General features: G+C 39.7%; 1 protein-coding gene across 10 annotated transcripts in view; it reads right to left on the bottom strand.

The window, feature by feature from the left end:
* Positions 1-23,202, bottom strand: part of MACROD2 (mono-ADP ribosylhydrolase 2) — an 837,243-nt gene that overhangs the window by 222,916 nt on the left and 591,125 nt on the right. The gene's annotated exons all lie outside the window — the stretch shown is intronic.

The raw sequence follows: 23,202 nt of genomic DNA, 5'->3' as shown, positions 1-23,202 counted from the left end.
ACATGAGCAAACACATTAGCTTACTTTTATATCCATTTCCTTATCTCTTCTACTCTGGTAAGAAAAACTCTACTTTTGTCTTTGTTTTTTAATATCAACAGGTGAGAGAATGACAAAAAAAATATTTTGATTTATTGGTTAGATATTATTTTGCTGTCAGAAGAATTAGTAATGTCAGATTTTACTGCCTTGTTTTGTAAAGGTGTTTGAAACACATTTCGGAATATTTGTGAAGCTTCACCCCTACCAGTCATTAATGGCCACAAAAACCAAGTGTGGGGAACACGGCCATTTGGAAATGTCAATGCATACTTGCAGCTGCCCTCTTGGAAAGTTAGAAGCCTGTATCAGCATCCTGTAGAGACAGAACAACGTAGGCATCTGACAGCGCATTCAAGTAGCTGTTTAGATCCTAGTGATGCACTTTAAGAAAAAAAAACACACAACAGAGTAAAGGGAACACTTTTATTCCTGTTGCTAAAACAGCGAAGGCAGATTCTGAAACACGTATCTGGCTTCTCTAGATTTCTGATGCTTAAATATTTTGCCGCAGCAACAGCTCTTCTTGGTGTTAATTTCCTTGGTGTATTTACAAGCCTAGGTATCTATGCAAAAGCCTGAGCTCTTCAGAAATCTCACTAAACACGAGCAGATGCCAGTATTTCCTGGGGAAACTAAATCTGACAAACCTACCCTATTGTTATTCAGCTGCTTAAGCACAGAATTGAAACAGTAGCGTTAGGTGTTCATGTTTCAAAATTGATCCAAAGAACAACCCGGCCTCTTCAACCTCACCTCTCTGCCTTCAGCCTCCCTTTGCCAACAAGTCAGGAACCACCTTCCACAAAGGAATTCATGCCTGTCTTAAAGCCAATGAAGCTATTTTGTCCCTTGCTGGACAGGTTGCTCTCTGTTTCTCCACTCTGACAGTTAAGCATACACTTGCCAGCTTCAACTCATTCGTGGCCAGTTTATCTCCATTTGCTCCAGCGCCAGCATTGCCCTCCAGCTTCTGCAGTGCTCGTGCTGTTTACCTGCCCAATGTACTTACAGAGAGCAGCAATATCTTCTCCCAGCTTACTTTTGCTGGGTTTAACAAGCCAAATTCTTTTAACCCCTCCTAACAAAAATCTCCCTATTGTTTTTCCCATTCCAGCTAGCACCTTCCACATCACGATTGTGCCCCTCCTTTCAGGAGAATATTTCACACCATTCCTCCTAATATTGCATATGCCTTAGCCCTGGCTTCAGATCCTCGCTCTCAGCTACTGTAAGATTTAATAATCCTGAGTCTTTTTCCTCTCTCATTTTCAGCTGACAAACCAACACGATACAGCAGAAATGATTAACCATAATACGTATTACCTTATAACTGCCCTGCAAATTTAATCAGTTTGTTATTCAGCCTTCAACATTATCCATTATTATTATTGATAACACCTTGCAGCTCTTCTCAACAAACTCTACTGGTTTCATCTAACTCTCAGTGGAAATAACAAAATCAGAACTGTGGCCACAGTTTGAGAGCCATGACCTTCCTCCAGCCCGCTGCTCGTCACGGCCCTGCCTGCTCACTGTAGGATTTTTGCAGCTCTCTGCCTTCTGCAGCTAACTAAAGTTTTCTGCATAATCCTGCATCACACACGTCATTAAAACACAGGTTAGGCCTAATGCCTCCCTTCACAAAAGCAGTCGAGTCCACCCTCAGAGGAAGGTATTGATGTGATATCTGACAATGTCTTCGGCAATGCCATGGTCGCATTTTATCCTGCAGTAACCCCTGTGCCTTTAATTATTCTTAACTTCCTTTCTTGCTGTGAAAATCTGCGTATTGTTCAGGAGAGATTAATGAGTTTGCAGAGGGATAGATCGCTTGGTCTTCCTCTTTTGATTGGACACTCCTGATTTAAAAGACTTATTACCAACCCTACTAATAGAGAAACTGTTTCATATTATCAGGGCTTTCTGAATTCTGGAGAGGAAATTATGTTGACTGCCATGACTTCAGGGCATTTATGTAAGGACTTCAGAGCTTGGCTTCCACCTTCATTATGATAATATTCATTTCCATATACTAATTCCTGTGAGGCCCTCTGTCTCTGCCCTACCTTCTCAGTGAATGTCTTTATTTAAACTGTATCTGTGCTAGCTTTAATTTTTCAGAGAAGCAGATTTCCATGAAGCAGTCAATATTAATGAGCGAGATGATGCCATCCATGTGCACACTGAGAATATCTTACTTTGAAAGTGGTAGAGAAATCAGCGGGGTTTCTCACGGAGAAAAAATTACTTGGTGTGAATAGAGACGGCAGAAGGCTTTTAAGACTTCCTCAGAGAAACAGACAGACTGAAGAGCAGCCATAGGATAACCTGGAAGGAAAAAAAGCCATCTCTGGGAAGAAAAAAATGCAATAGTGTGCTCACCTCCACATTCCTGAGACAAGTGCGAGCTGAATTGAGGAGCCTTCTGCCAGGCTATTTGAAGGAAGGGTCAGGACAAGAGTCAACTAAATCACAGCCTGCACCTTTCTGAGAGGGCAGCTGTCAGACTGCACTGCTCTGGGAGAAAAGCAGCCCCTGCAATGCCGCCCTGCTTCGCCTTGCTGTGGTCCCCAGGTTTTCTGCCCAGAAAGTGACAGAGGCTGAGAAGAGGCAGCACCTCGCTGGGTCAGAAATATGAAACTCATCTGCACTAAGCTGAGAATGTGAAACTAATCTATACTGCGAGGGGAGCTGCCAACTTGGGCGGCTAAAATTGACAGTTAGAGATAGCTTCTGGATGTGTGAACTAAGCCGGGATGAGAACTGCTTTTATAGCAAAAGGTGTGATCAGCCATTGCTGGGAAAGAGAGGTTGAAATGAGAAGCAGGAAACACCAACCCATCGTGGCAAGAAAAAGCTGTTTAAGATGTAGGAGGGCTCTGAGCTACTGCTCTGCGTAGGAGTGCAAAGCCTGGTGACAGCAACAAGGAGGGGGGCAGGAAGAAAAAGAATGAAGTAACAAAGGCAGAAAAAGAGGAAGTTGTTTCCACTAAATAACGCAATATTGCTGCATTAGGCCTCGTCTCATCCAGAAGAAGAGAGGGTCACATAAAACAAATTCCTATGAAAGCATTTCTTATCCTCCCCTTGGTCAAAAAGTAGCCCTCCCCTGAGACTGTCACATCAGTTCTGTAGGAAACCCAAAGCACTTTCCCCAGCTCGTCATCGCAGCTTCATGTGCCAAAGACACACACGAAGCCAACTGCATCTGTGCTCCAAATGACTGTCCCAGCACGCAGCAAACTGTGAGGCCACAGTCCAGGACAGATCTCTTTCCAAAGCCGTGCTGGCCAGACGTGAGAAAGGTCTCTGAGCTGAATCAAGTTGCACTCTCTCTCACCTCCTGAATCTGTTCTCAACATTCACCTCTACTTTGATGCCTGGAAGAAAGTAGCCAAGCAATTACAGCTAAATAGTAGCTGGGGATGGTGGATTTAAAAAAAAAAAAACAACCACAACTTTTTGCAAACAGTGATGCAACAAATAGCCACTGTAACAATGCAATTTTAGTTTGTGCTATCGCTATTATCCCCTTCTGTTCCTTTCATTCATCACACTTGTACTTCAGCTGAGACTGTTACCTATTTAGAATGGGCATTTCTGTCTATGTGGAAAATGGGACGATGATAATACAACGATACATAATACGTGCACGGGGAACTAAGTAGGTTCTTGTTTAACAAAGACATCAAGAAGAGATTCTGTGGTATCTTTCACTACACCACAGTTTGTTTTGCTGTTACTTTTAATCCCTATGTATTCTCCTGGGTTGATACTGTTATAAAGGAAAAGCAACTCAAAGCCACCGCATGTGCCAGTTTAATGATAACCACTGCTAAAAAATTTACTGCAGAGGCTGAAGAGTTTCTGAAGACTCCATTGGAGCATTCCGTGCACTTTGACCATCTTAATTTCAGTGCAGAATGCTTTGGTTTGATTTTTACCCAAAGGCAAAACCCTGTCACTGAGGATGAGGTGCAAAAAGTGCTGATTTGAGGAAAGAAAGCAATGGTGGTGATGACAGCATTTAGCTTCAGTCCACCGGTGGCAGATATGTCACTTTTGTGCAACTTCATATAGAGCACACTAATGAAACATGATCAAAGTCTGCTCTACTTACAGCAGCATGCAGCTGATGATATCACACCGTGGAAAGTTAATTTTTAAAAGTCAGCATTTTAATTTTGCTAGCAGTTTGCAATTCATCATTTTAAAATGTATATCTTTAAAGAAGTTCTATCAGTAAAACCATACACTCTGTGTTGTTGTTTGGGTTGAAGTTGTGGAATATGCTACTATTCACAGCCCAGCACTCTGAAATTAAAGCCCTGAACATTATCAAGTGTACTAAGATGCATTTATGACAGCATTAGTTTTTGAAATAGCAGCATCCACCGGAATGACCCTTTTTCCCTTTCCCTTCCAGGAAAAGCTTGTGTTTGTGTTTTAATACAGTACAGTGGTATCCTCCCTGATGTAATATCTAGGCACAAAGAGATTCCCATCTTTGTCACAGAGAAGGCCCACAAGTGGTAACTCATTTCTGGAAGGGAATGGAACAGGCCTGATCATCTCCCAAGAACAGCCCTTCTTAAGGAGTTTGTCCCTTTGCTTTGAGCTCCAGCTAGATCCCAGGAACGAAGAAATTCAAAGTGTAGGATGATAACACATTTTGAAAGCAAGACTGACTGTCTGTTCTTCCATTTCCAAGAGGTTCATTTTTATTTCAGGGATTAAACTTAATGACTCTTTTTACATGAATCACTTCTCTTGAACATTTGCTTATCCACAGGAGTAAAAAAAGAAATCAAATCCACCAACCATCCAAACCTTGTAATAACACCTTGTTGTTTGGGGTCCGCTGTCTGAAAGAATTCTCTAGCTGGCAGGACAGTGGCAATTCAAAGTAGATCATATACACTTATATACCTTATATAGAGAGCCACTGTGCCCCTTTGTATGAAAGTAACAGCTAAGCTTTATTGAGCATAGAGTTTGTCATCTTTTCCAGCAAGACATGACTGCTTGAGAAAGAGGAGCACGGGGTGCTTTTAGTGGTGATAGGTTGGTAGCTGGAAACTGACCTGGAAACTGGTAATGGAACAAACTGTAGATTCCTTAAACCTGAGCAGATCCTTGTGATCATTACAAATACAGCAATTAATATTTTCCCTCCACTTGTGTTGTTTTTTCTTTCCCTAGATCTAATGCATTTTCCCAGAAAATGTTCTTTGTTGTCAGCCTCATTTACATCCACACTCCTCCTCCAGCAGAAGCTAGGAGCCTATACTATACAGCGTATGCTGATACTTGCAAATATCAGCATTGGAAGCAGCACACTACAGTGCACAGCTCTGAAAAGAGGTTACAATGAATCATTTCAGCATGCTGATTTGCATTTTTACTACTTTTAAATTTCATCTTTCATTTTTTTACTGCATCTTAATGCACTGTTCTTTCCATCTTTGGCTGCCTGCAACTCACTGTTTGTAACTAAAGAATTCCTTTTCTGGTTTATCTCTGACTGTAAAGTAGTTTATGATGTTCTGCATGGTGAATAGCATATATAAAAATAAATTGTATGCTAAATACGTTCAGAAGGTAATATGATAGCAGATCGAGAAACGGGAAAATTTAAACCTCCCTTGCTGCCTAAAAGACAAACAGCTTAGCAGAGGAGGGAGATATCAGCTTTGGTTCGATCTCCTAATTCTCCTTTAGCATGCACGTTTATATTACATACACAGATATGTTTTATAATAATAAATAGTGTCTCACACCACTCCAGAATACCAAATTAAAGGCTGAACAGGCAGCTGCATTTCAATTCTGCACACAAAGCTCGGGCAGTGGACTTCAGCTTTTACCACCTACAGGAATGCCACGAGCCCAAATCTCATGGCACCACGTACTGCCCCCAAAACAAATGTCCATAGTGCACAACAGAGGCTACAAAGTGTCTGCGTGTCTACATACAGTTCATCAAAACAATTTGAAAAAGCATTAACTTAAAACAAGGTCTTCAGAAGTTAAAAACAGCAATTACTCTGTGCTATACACTTTGCTACTCAAGATCACTGAGGAGGAAACATGCAATGATAAATAACATGCTACGTTTAATAGGGAGACTGCATGAGGGCCATATATCAAAACCTGCTATTTACTTGACACAATTCACACAGTAAGCTCATTTTTGGTCTAAGTAAATCACCCCAATGTAAACAAGGACTTCAAGAAAAACAAGTAAGAATTCATAGTCTAACTCAGGAGAACCATAAATCTGAATGGTTCTGTACGAAATGGGGGAAAAAAAAAAAAAAAAAAAAGGCACAAATCTACTGCTTCCATCAATTTTTTAGCATCCAAGAAATTTATCTTGTTAGTGTGCATCATATCATTACAGCACTATTTACTGAGATGCCAGGCCTGAAGACTCCCCAAGCAGCCTGAAGTGGACAGATGGGTAAAGCTTTTATGATGTTCCCAGAATGGCTGTTTTCATGCCATGCCTGAAAGAAACACAGATGTATATATGACCCTTTATAATTTTTCTCTTCCCAGTCAGTACGCTTCACTGAACAAGACACAGTTCAGCAGCAGGTCTCAAAGAGTGACAGAAGCGAAGGTTCCATTTATGGCTCCAGAGAAATGAAGGTCAAGGCAGTGGGTCCCACTCTGAACCAGGAGGTGATACTTGTTCTCCTTCCATACGCCATGCAGAGCTGTAAATATCACACTTGTACACCCAATGTAACTTGTAGAATTGCTTCGTGTAAAGAATTCCCATTGAATAAGGTAGGCAAAGGCCATAAACCTGAACTGTCATCTCCTCTCATCGACACCTCACCGGACTTTCACCACCCTAACTTATTTTTACCTAACCAAGAGGATACTTCCCTGGGTATGACACTGTCTTCATGCCATCCTGTAGGCCACTTGACTGCAATGATTTTTAGATTAAATTATATTGATAAAACAGAGAAGTGTTAATAGGATCACATAGTAAATTTAAGTTTTGAGCAGCTAAAACCACAGAAGCAGAAAACACCAGTTATAAATCTCCTTCATATAGTTCCATTCGTTTTTCTGCAGTCGGAAACGTTACTCGGAACAGTTCAGCCCACATTCTTACGGCCAAAGGAGGAAACAAGCGATGGTGGAAAACCTCCTTCAAGTATTCAGTCCAGAATTAATTTCTGAACGTCTAATTTTGTGCTGATGACTCACAGAAATCACAGTGCACAAGTACACTCACAGTGCTGCTCACCAACAGCATATTTTAATCCTACATGCTGTAGTGTGTTCTCGTGCTGAGTTGGCTGCTCATTCGACCCTGTAACACCAACATCACCATGTGACTTATAAGTCTAATCAGCACTTTGCAAATTATGAATGGCAAATATTCCCACTGAACTGTTCCTAAGTAGCCTGAAGGTTGAGAAATAGATACAGGAGATTTTAATTTTTTTAATGGCTTTTTTGATATTTTAAAATTTTTTTTATATATACGTATTTTAGCAGGGAAAAAAAATTAGCAGTATTCTCTCTTGTTTGTTAGCTGAGCAAGAGACTTGGCCACAAACAGAAAGTAAAATAATAAGCAGCAAGAGGAAGAGATTTGTTTAGCTTTCTGACTAGAACTCACTTTGGTTTGACAGATAATAGGGCATTAAAAAAAAAAAAAAAAAAAAAAAGGCATTTCAAAGGAGTAAGTCTTAAGAGCTGAAGGTTTTAAAGTACCCAAAGAATTAGGGAACTCTATTAGAGTATCTGCTTCCTATGCAGACTCCACATAGAAGCACAATTCCCCAAACTAGTTGGCTGATGGGATTTAGCATTTATTTTTAGCTTAATGGTATCAGCACTTGCTCTCTCCTCTTTATACCAATGTTCCCTAAGCAAAACTTTAAAGCATAATGCCTGAAGGATAAGAAATTTGTGTGTGAGGACTACTCTTTCCGTGTTGAATCGATCAGTGCATAAACTAAAAGTCCAGTCCTCGGGAGTGAAGTGGGAGCAGCTTCAGGGAGGCGTTTGATCATTTCATAGCAACATTAAACAAACAAAAAAACCAACACACTGAGCAAACCAGAATCAAATCCTATTTACTCATGTAAGTACAAAATCTCATACACAGGTCCTGTTGAGGTTGGAGAATCTATTAGTGAGAGCAGCTGCTTATGAGCATAAACAAACATTCCAAGTCAGATGCCCTTGCTGTTATTCAGTGTTCACCAACCAAAATTCCTTACAAGTAGAGTAAGGGAAAATGCAAGAGCCTCCTTTACATTGTGTGAAGTATTTATCGCTGGTGCTAATCCATGCTCATATCTAGCTTGCCTATGTCAAAACTCCGTGATTGCTCCAGTACATACACAAATAAATACTTAATATTCTGTTGACATCAAAGCAGCTTCGTTAGTGGCGCCGATCAGCAACAAATAAACTTCACACTGCCAACACAATCCAAACACATATCAGTCTCTGATTGTTGAAAGCCGGATTCCACCATGACAAGAGACTCGAAGACAATCTTAAATTTAACATGCCACATGTAGTACTTTCCGAAAAGTTAATTACCTGGTGATGCCAGCCCAACAAAAATAAATCTGACCCAGCCTTTCAGTCTAGCTCTTTGAAGTTTCCTCTGTAGCCACCAGGAAAGAAACAGTTTTTCCCTTTTCAATGAAAGCTAAGATTCTGGTGTGATTATATGATGCCAGCACCTCAGGCTTCAAGGCGAGCAATCTATGCAAAATCCACAATAAAATCTCACTATCAAAAAAGCAGAATTATCAGGAGCAAAAATTACTCTTTTTTTTCAGAGTCATCGAGATAATTTGGCATATGCCTTCCCTATGTGCATACTGAGTACAATCCATTGCTGCGCAGACAGACAGCATAAAATCCGTGAGCCACTTCAGTCTCATTTAAGACTTGAATCTAGGACTTAAGTGATGCATAGACCTTCAGCTGGATGGTAGCACAGAAGTAAATTTTATCCAGAATTGATCTCATCACAACTGGGGCTGCTCTTACATTAGGTGTAAATTCATGCATAATTCATTTTAGATAAACAAAATGATTCTACAGCTACCAGGCATTAACTTCCTTGCTGAATAAGCCACATGAAAATTCCATAAAAAAAAACAAAACAAAACAGAACCGATTTTCAAACCCATCCTCATACAGTGAAAAGAAAGCAATGTACTACATTACTTCCATCTTGCAATTTCTAAAACTACCTATTAGAACATGCCAGGCCAATGAACCCTGAGTTTTAGAATTAAAACTCAGTAAGCAGTTTCCCATCGATATGCCTATGACAGCTAAGCAAGCATTTCATAACAGAAAGTCATTGCTGTCACAACCGACTCCGATATGTGTATTATCAAGGTTGCTTAGGGATTTGAAATGGAGTAGTTCTAGACCCTTTGCACATATTATACAGCAGTAGAACACTTCAGGATTTATAGGGCATGGTAGAGAAAAAAATACTGTTTTTATCAGGAAGAAACACCGTGTAAAAGCAATTCAGAAATTCTGACAGCGTTCAATGCGTTTCTCAATAGATCTTTTTATTTATTTTACACAGGGCCATGTAACCTCAACTCCTGGGCTCTGCAATGCGATATGTAAAAAGAGAAGATCCCCCCCGAAAGTTCGATTCTCAAAAACTCACCATACAGAGACTACTATTTACTGAAAATTTAAAGGTTGCCTTTGGAAACTGCCAACCCAGTGCACAGCAGTCGAGAAGGCTAATGGAAGAGAGTGACATGTTAACTGTGTGATATATACAGAAGCAAGTTCAAAGCCGCAAATACAGTGCCTGAGGAGAGTGGCGAAGAGCCAGATGCTGCTTCTGGCAGTGTGTGTAGGAACTGCTGCACTGACATCCATCAGGAGAGGACGGCGCATCAGGAGATGGTGAGTGTAAGCTCCACTTCCTCTCATCAAACACCGAACGCTGATTCCGCTTTTAGAAAGACTAATTAAGGAGAGGCTGATATTTGGACAAAGAAAAAGACAGAAAACACGATATCAAATTCCACAAAAAGGCTTCATAAGCAATGGTGCAGGGTCTGCAGATGGCCACGTATAGTACAGCTAGACTTGTCATGGCCAACCCCGTGTGAGCAGCTTCCAAGAAACATGTTCTGATAACACTATGGGGATCTTGAACCAACACTTTTGTTACTTGCCACTGGATTAGGATTCAGCAGTGAAACAGCCAAAGGGCCGGGAGGAGGGTGCACGCACTGCAGGGACACATTGATGCTGCACTGCTGATCCCATTTGGCTACAGGCATCGTGGTGCTGGTTCCTTTGGGTGAAGCTCCACTAGTGGACACTGCAGGGGCCCAGCTGAGCTGATAGTTTAGTGGAACGCATTTTGCATTTATTCTAAAAAGAATGGGGACACTTTAGAAGCTTTCATCCTAGCTCAAGCTGTGAATTTCTGGGTTCTTCCATCCAAGAATCTGACTCATTTTGCAGTCTGTGGAAAGACACAAGTAGGAACATTTGTAGCTCCTCTTTCTCTGTGACATGATCTGTAGCTGAATCTCCTTTGTGGTAAGAAACATTTGGCTGGGAATATGCCTGGAAGGAAGGAAGTCAGTGCTATCTAGTCAGAGCTTCTGTACCATATTTTAAAAGCAGCATCTACACAGAAGAAAAAAACATATCCAGGGTTGGCTCAAGACTTCAGGAGCCTATTTAATGCTGCGGATCTTTTTAAAATGCCATAGATGAAATTCAGTTGGATTAGAAGTGCCAAAGGAAAAGAAACTCGATATGAAAATGTAAGATGTACCCTGAAAATGTTCAGACAAAACAACAGTGGGGAAACAAGCTCAGATGAACACAGGAATGCAACTACCTTAATCCAAAACAAATACAGTATCAGCAGGACGTTTAATGAAGAAGAAAGATCACCTAAAAGAAACCATATTCAGAAATAGAGGGCACACAATCTTAAAGCCTAATACAAAGACCTATACCATCATATTTTGCATGTAATTGCTAGGGATGTTATTGGATTATATATTCCAAGACAGAAGACATAACGAATCCTAGAAATTCATGAGGAATATGAAGTCAATATCAAGTGTTTAGGTTCAATAATAGTATACAACTTAGGCATGAGCTCTCACAAACGAAAAGGAACAACCTCTGGCAGATCGTTGACAGCATAATACTGGAGATGATTGTGTTCTGATGCAGAAATTGCTAGTGTAGCTATTACACTAACTGCACTCTAAGAAATGCTATACAATTTATTTAGTTTCCAAGGTAGGTTTCATAGTTTCTTCTACTGATAATGTTAAAAGCAAGAGACATGTTTTTAACAAATGATTCGTTAGAAATATAACTTTGCCTTGTGCTTCACACGCTTACATTTTCAAACTGTTGTTAAGTGCCAGAGAATCAGTTACTCAGTATGAATCTTCATGACAGTGACATCGCAAATCAATCAAATCCTTCTTCATGTGCCAAATTTACAGCATCTATCAGTTTGTGAGCACAGATAATAAACAAAGACATCATAATCCAAATATTTGATGGTTTTGATACCTTCCTCTACTTCCTGCATGTCTCAAAGTTACAAGCACATGCACAATCACTTGCAAACTACTTAGTTCACTTTCTAGTGCAGCCAATGAAGCACAGATTGCTAAATTACGATTTTTCATCACTTCCTCAATTGCTAACTTCCAAAAGAGGGCCAAACCACTTTTATCAGTAAACATGAGGAAAATATAACACATTCATCAAATGTTAATCAGTGTACGCACACATGTGCACACGCATACAGTCTTCTCTCCCCTCTGACTTATAGGACAGTGAAGATTTAAATTAAAATTAAAAAAAAGAGAGAGAGAGAAGTAAGAGTTAAACAGACAAATGGTTGTCTGCTTTTGCCTGCCCGAAGGGCTCAATCCTGCTGAGAAAAAGCAGCAAGTGTTCCATGGATTCATAAAGGCAAGAGATTTATTCCCTCAAGCTGTTGTGTATGTGCTGAACGATCATGGGAGATCAATGCTCTGAGAAACCAAACTTAGGAAAAAATATCTTTTTTTTTTCTTTTCCTTAAAACTCAGAAAGGAGAGGAGCTTGGATAACTGTCTCTAGAAGAAAGATTTTCGTACAATAGGGAACTAAACAGTTTATCAGGATTACATTATATGATCAACAGGGGTCTCATGTAGCTGATTTGCAGCTTAATATTTACCTTGTACTACTGATTTACGGGCACACAGGTATTCACTGGACTGTGAGCGTACCATGCAATTCTTTCATCTTTCAATGTGCTTCTTGTAGCTTTGCCAAAAGTAATAATTTCCCAGCATCCTGGATTGTTCCTTAGCCAAATGATAAATGCTTTCTCAATGAAGAGAACATCATTTGATTGGATTTTCCCTTACGCTCAAGCCTCCCTCATAGTAAATATATTGATCAAAATTCTTCCTGCTTGGAAACAAAGGATAAATTAAATAAATACTTCAGTATGAGAGTACACACGTATAGGAATCACTTCTATGGACAGCTTCGGTGAATTTGCTGAGACTGGGTTAAAAAAACAACATGTACAGCTGATATCTCTAAAATTCAAGAAAATGGGATCACAGTGTAGTTGGTTAAAAGGCCAATTAGCTACTAAATATTTTGCATGTATTTTGTTGAGGATGCGTGGCTTCAAAATAAGGTTTTTAGAGAGTTTAGTGAACTGTCCTGCTTTGTAAAGTCACATGAACAACACATTTCTGCCAAGTCAAATCTCCAGACTCATTTCCTCATTACACAAAGACACAATAGGCTACTGCTGAGAGTCCTTACTTTTGAAACAGGTGTGAACAATTTGCTTCACATACAGAAAAAGTTGATTGCTCCAGTGCTGGGGATGGGCTGTTGGTAACCTGGAAAGAAACCTGACATAACCCATCAGTTATTTATACGGAGATTCCCCTGAAATATGATTCTGCCATGTCTGTTACTGCAGCCTATCAGCTACTGGGAACCATTGAAGGATGGTGAAAAAATACCAACTCATGCACCCTTAAAGCACTTAACTATGCCAAGATGCCTGACAGTTACCAACTACAGATGTGAACCACCGTGGTGGCCCAAACAGACCCAATGGGGCAATGTATATTTGTTGCCACAAAACATGCGTTATAAGTTGGAAGCATTCTAAGAAAAGCAGCTACTAAACTGAGCCTAAGTTGAATGACATGGAAAAATCTGCCTTTAGAGTACCCCAAAGTAATGGCAGCAAGCTTATCTTTAGTAGAAGGCATGAATCTCCCACTATGATGGTTTCATAATATCAGGTCTTAAATGTCACTGGTCCCACAGAAAGGCACAGATGTGCTTTGGCACTGGTTCAGCACTGTATGGGTATGTACCAGGCCTCAAACCAGTTTAGCTTTCATTACCTGAAATGTCATTGTGAAGGGTTCCCCATTTAATATATAAATGCCAGATGCCAAGAAGATGTTCAGTGACCTTCTAAAATAATAGCGCTATCATTTTGCTTTAAGGTACACTGGTTTTCTCCTAGGCACAGTGCCCAAAAACCAGCCTATGTTGTAGTAGTACCATCATAGGATGCTAGTGGTGGAAGGAACCTTTGACTGGAAGTGACAGTGGACATACAGTGCCAATTACTCTGAGGCACAGTCCTGGCAGTTTAGATGCGTCTGTATTTTCACGCGAGACATTGGAGTCCAACTAAGGTAAAACTGTCAGAAATACTTCACTGCCTAGGAGCTCTGGTTGCATTGTCAAAGCTTACTTGGTTCCTCCGGATGCCAATTACCACGGAAAGCTTTTGAGACTTCTCACTGAAAGTTAATGACACTTTGGCTTGTAGATGTACGAAGTATACTTGCAATAAGACTTCAACATTTGAGTAACACAGGCACAGGTAAAACATTTATCCGAGTGCACCCACTTTCAGCAGGTTTTATTGGATTTCTAAATCATTGTGATTTTACAGATGTTACTCTCTCTTCCCTACATCCTAAAAGACGATGGAATTATTACAACAAAAGTATCTTGCATAGCTCAGTTCAGGAGAACTTCCACGATGACCACAGTCACACAGTTCACCTGGTCAGCACAAAGAGAGCCATTCCTGCACAGTGCACTCCAGTATCATCCACGCCTGGAGCAGAAAACATGCTGATAGACAAAAATTTAACCCTCTGCAATAGACTATTTTAAGTGAGAGCTGCCATAAAATGAGACAAAATGCCTCAGATGTGGACAATCACCTGATCTGCTGTCCTACCAGTGCAAAATGTCTTCAGCAGCAGACAGCCAGCTGCAGGGAGATGTGTATACATCAGGTCAATACTAACATAAAGTGGGCCGAGTGAATGTTTTGTGATTGACCTTGAATTAGTGGGAAAATTAACACTGAAACTACTGCTGGTTTTGACCAAACGATGCCTATTACAAACAGTTAAAGGTTTCCCCACCCTCTAGCTGTAGAGCATCATGCCTGTGCATACACATTCTAAGAAAAGGCAATTTTCAGAGTGCTCAAAACATTTTCGCTATGCTTCCAGACCCATGGAGACTTTCAGCATGGAAAAATAAACTATTTTTAAATGACATCCTCTGCCCCATACAATCCACGTGTAAGCTTTATCTTTAAGATAAGAGTAACAAGTTGTATCCGCCTAAACTGATGCAGAAAAAGGGAAGAGAAAACTCACCAGAACTTCAGCAGTTTCCTGCCATTCCCAGGGAGGTTTTAATAATCCTTCAGGAAATTATAAAAATAGTGTGACATACTCACAGGTAAAAGAATAACTCGCTCGTGACTCCGCTTTATTGTCCACTTATGACCTTTTGTTATGCTACAGAGATACAAGTACCAAGAGGAAGAGAATACTTGCAGACAAGATCCTCGTTACTATTAGAAGTAGTGCAAAGGTCTTTGTGCCTTGTCTGGGGACACGGAAGGCTTCCTACAATACAGCAGTAATAATAATAGTACAAGAAAGGCTGGCAACTCTGATAGTGTTAATGTCCAGATTCAGGGAACTCTCTTTCAAAACCATGCTCTTAGACATCATCTTTCCAATTTAAAAAGTATGCTAGGCTCACAGATCTGCACATTTTCTGAAGCCACACAGCTGTTTAATAGCTCAGAATGGAAGCTATTTTGGTTTTGAACCCTGCTCTTTTTATTAGGAAAACTCATCAGGGAAGACAAAAAAAATTAACCAGAGAAAGGCCCTAAATATGTCCCTTGTTAGAAATCAAAGCTAAAATTCAAAACAAATTTTGTAAGATTACAAAAAAAAAAAAAAAAAAAAGCTCAGACTGCCCATTAAAGAGGTATACTCTGAGATACATTTTTAAAATTTATATATATATTTAATATACTCTCTACATATTTAAAGTTGTTTTTTTTTTTTCTTTTCTATATTTTATTCAACAGTTCAAGTTTAAATTCAAATTCTTCCACTGTTTGGAAAGCTTACTTTTCTAATACAGCAATTAGTTTGGGTACATCTAGATTTAAATAGCTTCCCTGTCAACTTATCTCTGGAGATCTTTGATGTTACTCAAAAAGACATATCTAACATCATGTTTGTCACGGCAAGGCTTGGTTTCTAGGTCTGATTTTAAATTGGCATCCAGTCGAAATATATTCAGTGTCACTTCTAAAAGAATCAGTATGTGAATTCAATTATAAATCTGCCTGGACAAGCAATTATCAGTTGTTGCATCCTTCCATAATAATGACAGTGCAGGACTTCATCTAGGGTTTCTTCAGAAGGGAGATGGCATTTAGGTCCCTTACAACTAATGCATTTGTTCAAGCTTTCATTATGCCAGTGCTGCCACTGCAAAATGTTGAATATACCTTGTCCTGCATTAAAAAAAAGGAATTATATGGACCATACAAACTAACTTGTAACTCTGCACTGAATGAATTGAAGCCTGATACCTAAAACAACTTCTAATTCAAGACTGAAAAGATTTTGCCAGCTAAGAATAAAAAAATAAGTTCTCTTGGGATAAAGACCAAACCATTACACACTCCTCAGATATATTTATCCATACGTAATTAACAAGTGTTTTATGAAATAAAGTCTTTATTCTCATATCAGATGAACTCTCTCGATATGTAATTTTTTTCCCTCATTTGCTCACCCAGAACTCCTGCTTAACCATTTCAAAAATGAAGTTAGTGATTACTACATTCCTCACAATCTCCTAGTCCTGGAAGCCAAAGATAGCAATATAATTAGTGTTTGTGATGCATGTCTGAAAGCTGCAGCTTTGTTTCTTTCTTACGCAAGGGGAAAAGGGAGCGAAAAAGGAGGTATAGGAAAACACTGACAAAAGCCATTGAGCACTTTAATATGTAGTCGCCTTATTTATTTATTTATTTATTTTAATTATTTCTAAAGAAGATCAGCCTCTGAAGCATCACAAATAATTAACTCCCTTCACTGCTACACAAAATGAGAAACGAGAGTCCAGCCTTGCCATAACAATCCATGTGGAAGAGATTTGAAGCTCACATCTTTCCAGTTCACCTCTGTGTGGACGAGAAACAAAACCAGAGGGTGATGCATCTTTATCAACCACTGCCAGTCACTGCTGGCTTGCTGTACACAAACACACTATAGTGCATTTGTGGAATGTGTTCACCAAAGCAAAATGCTCCTGGAAGCAGAACTGCTGACAAGTGTAAGGAGCCGTGGCATGGAGCGCTTTGGCAGACCGGCCTGAAACTTGCTGCCTATTGTCATCTTCATTGCACTCAGAACTGCAATAATAAACAATGCCTCGTGCTCTTCCACTTTCACTCTGAAGTTGCAAATTGCTATTAAAAGCCTGAATTTTAGATAATGGGTTTTTGATTTGATTTTTTAAGGCTAGCTTCTCTTAGCATTGAACTGCTTGTCATTTACAAGCAATTACAGTAATGCCATTTTCACATTTTCAATTTAAAATGCAAAATTTGTAGATACTTCGGCAATAATCAGGCATAAAAGCTCCGAACTGTTGCCCAAAGGCATAGTACAAATAAACCTTGGGCATCTCTGTGTGTTCATCAGAACTGTAGGCCTTTGAGCCTCTTCCCCAAAACTCTTTACCTAATGTAGTCAGCACTGCTGCATTGTGAGCAAGCCCATAAACTCCCTGTTGATGAATTACCACTGCAAGCAAGGCTACAATGAGGCTATCTGACATTTACTATATTCTAAATAACAGCTGAACATCACTTATCTCTAAAAATGTTTCTGTTCACAGACTGAAAAAAGCTTAAGAACCTGCCTTTCAAGATCATGTTGTTTATAAATAGCCTGTTCTATTTGCCACTGTCAATCACATACACACCTAGAACAGTACTTGCGGGCTAATTAGCCAGAGCTGCTGTGTCCTTATTGCCCCAGAGACAGAACAACCAGCAGAATTTACTAACAAACCTTCAGCAGGCTCACCGCTCTCATGCATGACTTGTACTATAATGATGAACTATGGCCTCATATCATTACTGAGAACGGAGGCTGTTCAGTCAAAAAGGTATTGCTGAAGTCATGTAGAGAAATCAGATTGTGTTTAGCAAAGTCATAAATCAACCACAAAAATAATAATCATAATTTAATACAACAGCTGTACACAGCAACTGTTTCTGGTCTCGTGAAGGCCAAGATGAGCCACAGTGTTGACTCCGGTGTACGTAAGTCATACAAAACACCTCACACGATCATTTGTATGCATTTACCAGCACGACTTCAGCTGGAATTTCACTTCCTCTAAATTTGTTCCCTTCTGAAGTTAGCACGACCTCCTCCTACTTCTTCTCCTATTCAAATTGCCCTTTAACAATCTGAGTAAGTAGTTGAAGGAACCACATGCCCGCAAGAAAGGGGAAACTTAAGGATGGCTAATTGCTCATAATCATTTTCAAAAGGTTTAGGTTCCAATGCTTGGTTTGTTTTGATTTGTTATTTGTTTATTTAATCAGTATGAAGCAATAAGTGATATAATGGCTTTTTTCCTTCTCATTAAACGGGACGACTCTGTTAGGGATTGAGGCATGGAGGACCCAGAGTCGGTTTCACACAACACAGTTAGAGAAACGACAGATCCTTTGTGGAGAACTTAGGTCAGATACTAAATGGGTACAACACTCCACGCTTAGCAAATTGATTTCCCTCTTGGTATAGTATAAAGCCATAATTATAGCCCTTGTTCCCCTCAAAGACCTGCACTGTACAACATATACTTAACAGTGTCATCCTTAAATACTTGCTGAATTTTTAATTAATACTTGGGATTGAGGGGGACATCCACAAGTCAATCTTAACTCTTTATATATAAGCACAAAATATACATAAGTGTCCACTGAGCCTAACCACTTCCCTGGCTTTTAATACAGCATATGTAGTGCAAGAGAGGAAACAAGAGCACCTTCTTCACTCAAACGTCATTTTCCAGCACATTATTCATCAGCCTACCATGTTGCTATACAAAATGTAGCTAAGCGAGGAAGAAGCACAAAAAAGGAATAAGAAATACAGAACAAGGAGTTAGCCATAAGCTGGAAGCCTGGAAATGCTTTCCTAACTTAAGGACACAGTGTCCTCATCCTTGCAGCAGTTGTGACTCATGCAAAACTCAGCTCTAAGACGTTGCCCTGAGCCTTATAAAGGCTCCCCACAGGAGAAAAGCTATAGCTGTCCCAGAAACACAAGTCCTGGCCTACAGAACCCCAGCTTGCAGTGCCCATAGCAGAGTGAGAAATGGGGAGTGAGAAAGAAGCACAGCACTGCCCAAACACTGAGCAATCAGCTCAGCGTACAGCCTTACCTTCAGATATTTAGTCAGTCAAAGAAATAATTAGCAAAGTGATCAGGTGTAAACAAAAGACAAGCATTAATTTCACCTTCCACGCTGATGGACATTCTGTATGTGCTACAGCAGCACCTTTGGAACTACTGAAGGTGAAACAAAACACCCCAAAGGCATTGTCTGAAGCTCAGCTTGGTGTGATTTGAAGCAAAATGACAAGAAATAGAACCAGCCAAGGCACCAAGTTAGACAACCCATTTTTTTAATATGTTTTTTACATGCCACTTCCTGCATTGCTTTTGTTTTTAACAGAAACGTGACCTGCCAGAAAATGAGCAGCCAAGCATTTATTGTCACCAGATTTCTGAAGTGACAAGTATTTAATACTGCCTTCCACAATAATCCTCTTCTGCAAGAAGAGATGAGAACTCTCCCTCAAAACAGATTAGTTAGATCGGATTGATTTATAAAACAGCACAACAGAATAACGAGTCATGAAGGATAATGTAATTAGCTTAATAATGTCCACTACAGAGATGAACTGAAGCAGTTTGTGCATTAGTAGGCTATTTAGGTACACTTAGACTGCATTACACTTCTCTGTCTACCGTCACCTCAGAAGTGCACCAACAGGTCTGTAATTCACAGCACTTTGTGGTTTATTGCTAGGAGAGCAACAACTCATATTCCACTTTCTTTCCAATTTTTGAAGCAAATATTTCTTTTTACTGGTTGCCAGTAGAAGCATGACAGAAGGAAGAGGGTAACATATACGCTATTTGGCATAATATTTTGATATTTATGACAAATTCTTATATTGTTTGCTTTTTAACACTTTCCAGATGTGTCATTTTCAAATACAGCTATATCACACCCTCTTTTCTGTTGCCAAGAAAGAAAAGACAAAATTAATTCCCAGTAAGCAGAGATAGATCTCTGGATAGATCTGGAATCACAGCATCACTGGAACAAGGGAATGACATACTGCAGACTTTGATGGCTTCTCTCCCTAAACCTCTGCCTAAGTCCCACCTTGGACTGCTGGGACTGGAATCTGAACTAAAGGAAATACTATAAAAACCCCCAGCAAAGAATTCTCTGATCAAATGCTTCCGAGCACCGATACCACCTTGATACAGGCAGCAACGATGTTTCCCATTTAAAATCCTGCATCAGCACAAGGCAGAAACAATTATGAAGAAAATAATCAGCATCCAACACTGCAAACTGCAAACAGTTCTGCCTACCACTGTAGGTGCTGCAGACGGAGCAGTTTGAAGAAACTGAAGTATCACAAAGGCATTTTCAGATTATTTACAAAGTACTGAATATATTTCTCAGGGGTCACTGAAGGTTTCCTGCTAGACTTTGGTTTTTCCAGTGCATCTCATTGTGCAATCCACAATGAACTGCCTTTATAGATGACAAGGTAACCCCACCGTGTGGGAGCCTCTTGGATTTGGCAAGGCACCCAAGGTATATTTAGTAATTTGATTATTTTTATACATTTAGCATGGCTGTTGCATCTTGTACTGCTTTGGCACTGCAGAAAAAAATATATGTGTTTCTTTTTTTAAAAAAAATAAATACACCTTGTTTGTCATAAACTTATGGTAATTTCCACCTCTGTTTTTATTTAAACACTGTGAAATGCATTTGGCTTGTAACAACCTTAGAGAAACCATAAAAGCATTTAGCTAATGGTTCGTTTATTTTTGTTCACACTGACGGACCAGATATGTTGTTCTTTGCTGAGCCCTAAAAGGATGGAAGCAGTGTTGTGCAATATCCACCACCCCCCAGTCTTTTTGTTAATCATTACTAATCAGCTGTTGCTTCGCAAATCAAATTTTTAGTCCTTTTAGGCATACAGTGTGATGCTAATGTGTGGCAACAGAATGTTGATTATAGACCACTGGGTAGCACTAGCTGCCCCATTAGTGGCATCCAGCTGTCCGGATTCATGCATGAGCAAGAAGGATTTAATAAGTTAAGATGAAGAGCACTGAAATGCCTGTGATGCAAATAATGACAACACAGAAATAATTAGTGCGAGGTGAACCATCTTTTCCAAGCAGAATTAGATCTGAGGTAAACGGCTGTTACTTCATTAATCACTATGTGTATCACAAACTTTTAAACTCAACTGCTTTCATACCACAGAGGAATGCGGGATATTGCAGAAACCATACACATCATTATGAAAGTGAAATTAAATTATCCCAGAACTTGTACAACCTATTTTCAGCCTGTGAATAAAAGTACAATTCTGACGACTACAGAACTATTCTGAGATTATCAAAAAGCATCAGTATTTAAGAGTAAACAGCAAGACGGCTATTTAGGTCTTAAGAAATGATATTTCTTCTTAAATGTGAATGGAGAAAATAAACACGGTCATTATCTGTGACTCCATTAACCTCCCCACGCAGCTCACTGGGCACACATGTGTATTGATGGCAAACTCAGGGCCCTCAGCTGAGAGAAGTCTGTGTTTCTCGAATTCAGGTCTAAGACAGGACATCCACGTTGGTTTCAAGGCAGTGAAACAGGACTTTTGCTCCTAATAATTTGGGATTCTGGCATTCTCTAAAATATTTTTAATGTTTCCATCAATTCAGCTTCTGTCAGTATCAAACATATAAGGAGCGAGCAAGAAACTGGGCATTTCAAGGCCTACAGACTACTACAAATATCCATGAACGTCTCCAGCATGATTCAAAGGAATTACTGCCTTTAAATCATTTAATTAACAATGGTTACTCTTTTAGGATCCTTGTATTGTCAACTGTGGAAGGCAGAGTAACACTGGCCTCAAACTCTAATTCTTTTACCATTGGAAGGTTGTTGCTTTTAGCATTATCTTTTAAAACCAGAATATGGAAACCTGCATACAGGCACTTTCTCTGTTTTTCAAATATAATAAACAGCCAGTGGTTCCTTCAAGACCAGGTTCCCACTACTCAGCTGATGCAAATTGACTTAAAGAAAGCTAAGCAGGCTGACACTAGCTGAGGAAACAGCTCGGTAGATCTAATTATACGCGCAGCAAAAAATCACTAAGAGCTCTATCTCAGCTCAGCCTACTTTACGTAATTAACTGCACAATAAAATGTTCCATGATCAAATAGTTCAGTTTCTTTGAAGTTCTTGCTTTCCATTTCCTTCCATAAGCACATCTAAGAAGAAATTCCTTTGTATGTCTACGAACATTTGAAACTATCAGCACTGGAGGCTGTCATTTCCTATTTTGTGCCTAATCCCAGCTACTCTGGAAAGAAAAGCAAAATCTCCAGCTGGGTGCTGCTACTGCAGGATCAGACCCTTTAAATATGTAATATATTGATCAGCCCAACGAGAATCACACGGGCTGTGATAGGGACCCAGATCACGCCCTCCATCTCCTCATACACAGGCCAGGCTACTGCAAAAGCTGAAAAGCTCTCAGACACGAACAGAATGGCCTGGATTTGCATTGGTGACCTGGAGGTGAAAGGCTTGCTATCCCATTACTAATCTCATTTCACAAAACTGTTCTCTCAAGAAGTAACCCTCCACCCCTCTTCCTGCAGGCTCTCTTCTTTAGTCCTCATTCTAAAAACAAAGATTCATTCATTTTAAACTCTGTTAACCTTGGGGGGGAAAAAGACAGTAATTAGCATGCCTCCATTACATACATGGTTCATTTCTTAAACTCCTTGTCAATTCATTACTCCAATTTTTGACAAAGCAGCCTGGATTAAATCCGTAAGTAAATGGATTTGTGTCATTCACTCCCTCAGATTTTAAAACACTTCAGGGCTCAGTGCACTGCTTGACTTCCATAGGAGCTTATGTGCCATCCGCACAGACTGGATTTATTAAAACCAGTATTTCTTAACCCCAAATTCTCTACCTATTTTAGACAACTCCCTTCTAGAATCAGGGTATAAAAAGTTGTAGAACTGTTCAAATTAAAATAACTTCTCTTTGGTTATCTCTGTTTTATTTCTCCCTAGAACCCTTTAAGCCATTCACAGCAGTCCCTGACAGAATGTGCTGGAATACAATAATACATCAATTAACTACAGTCAACCAGCTGCTCATATGATTTCTCCAAAATATCTTCATTATTCACAGGAAGCACCGTGGTGTGGCAACATGCTAGAAGACTAACTGGAAAAGAAATTACGATCCAGTTCTACAAATAGTGATACCACGTCCTAACCTTTTCCTACCACGTTAATTAGTTCAGCTGTGGATGTAAGTTCACAGATCCAATCTGACCTCTTCTAGCAAGAGTCCACACAGGTCACCTAGTCAGCAAAACTGTGTACCTGTCATACA

Source organism: Meleagris gallopavo, chromosome 2 (genome assembly GCF_905368555.1).
Source record: "Meleagris gallopavo chromosome 2, MGAL_WU_HG_1.1, whole genome shotgun sequence".
Classification (NCBI taxonomy): Eukaryota; Metazoa; Chordata; class Aves; order Galliformes; family Phasianidae; genus Meleagris; species Meleagris gallopavo.
The sequence above is the reverse complement of the archived record's forward strand: the minus strand, read 5'-3'. Positions and strand labels throughout refer to the sequence as shown.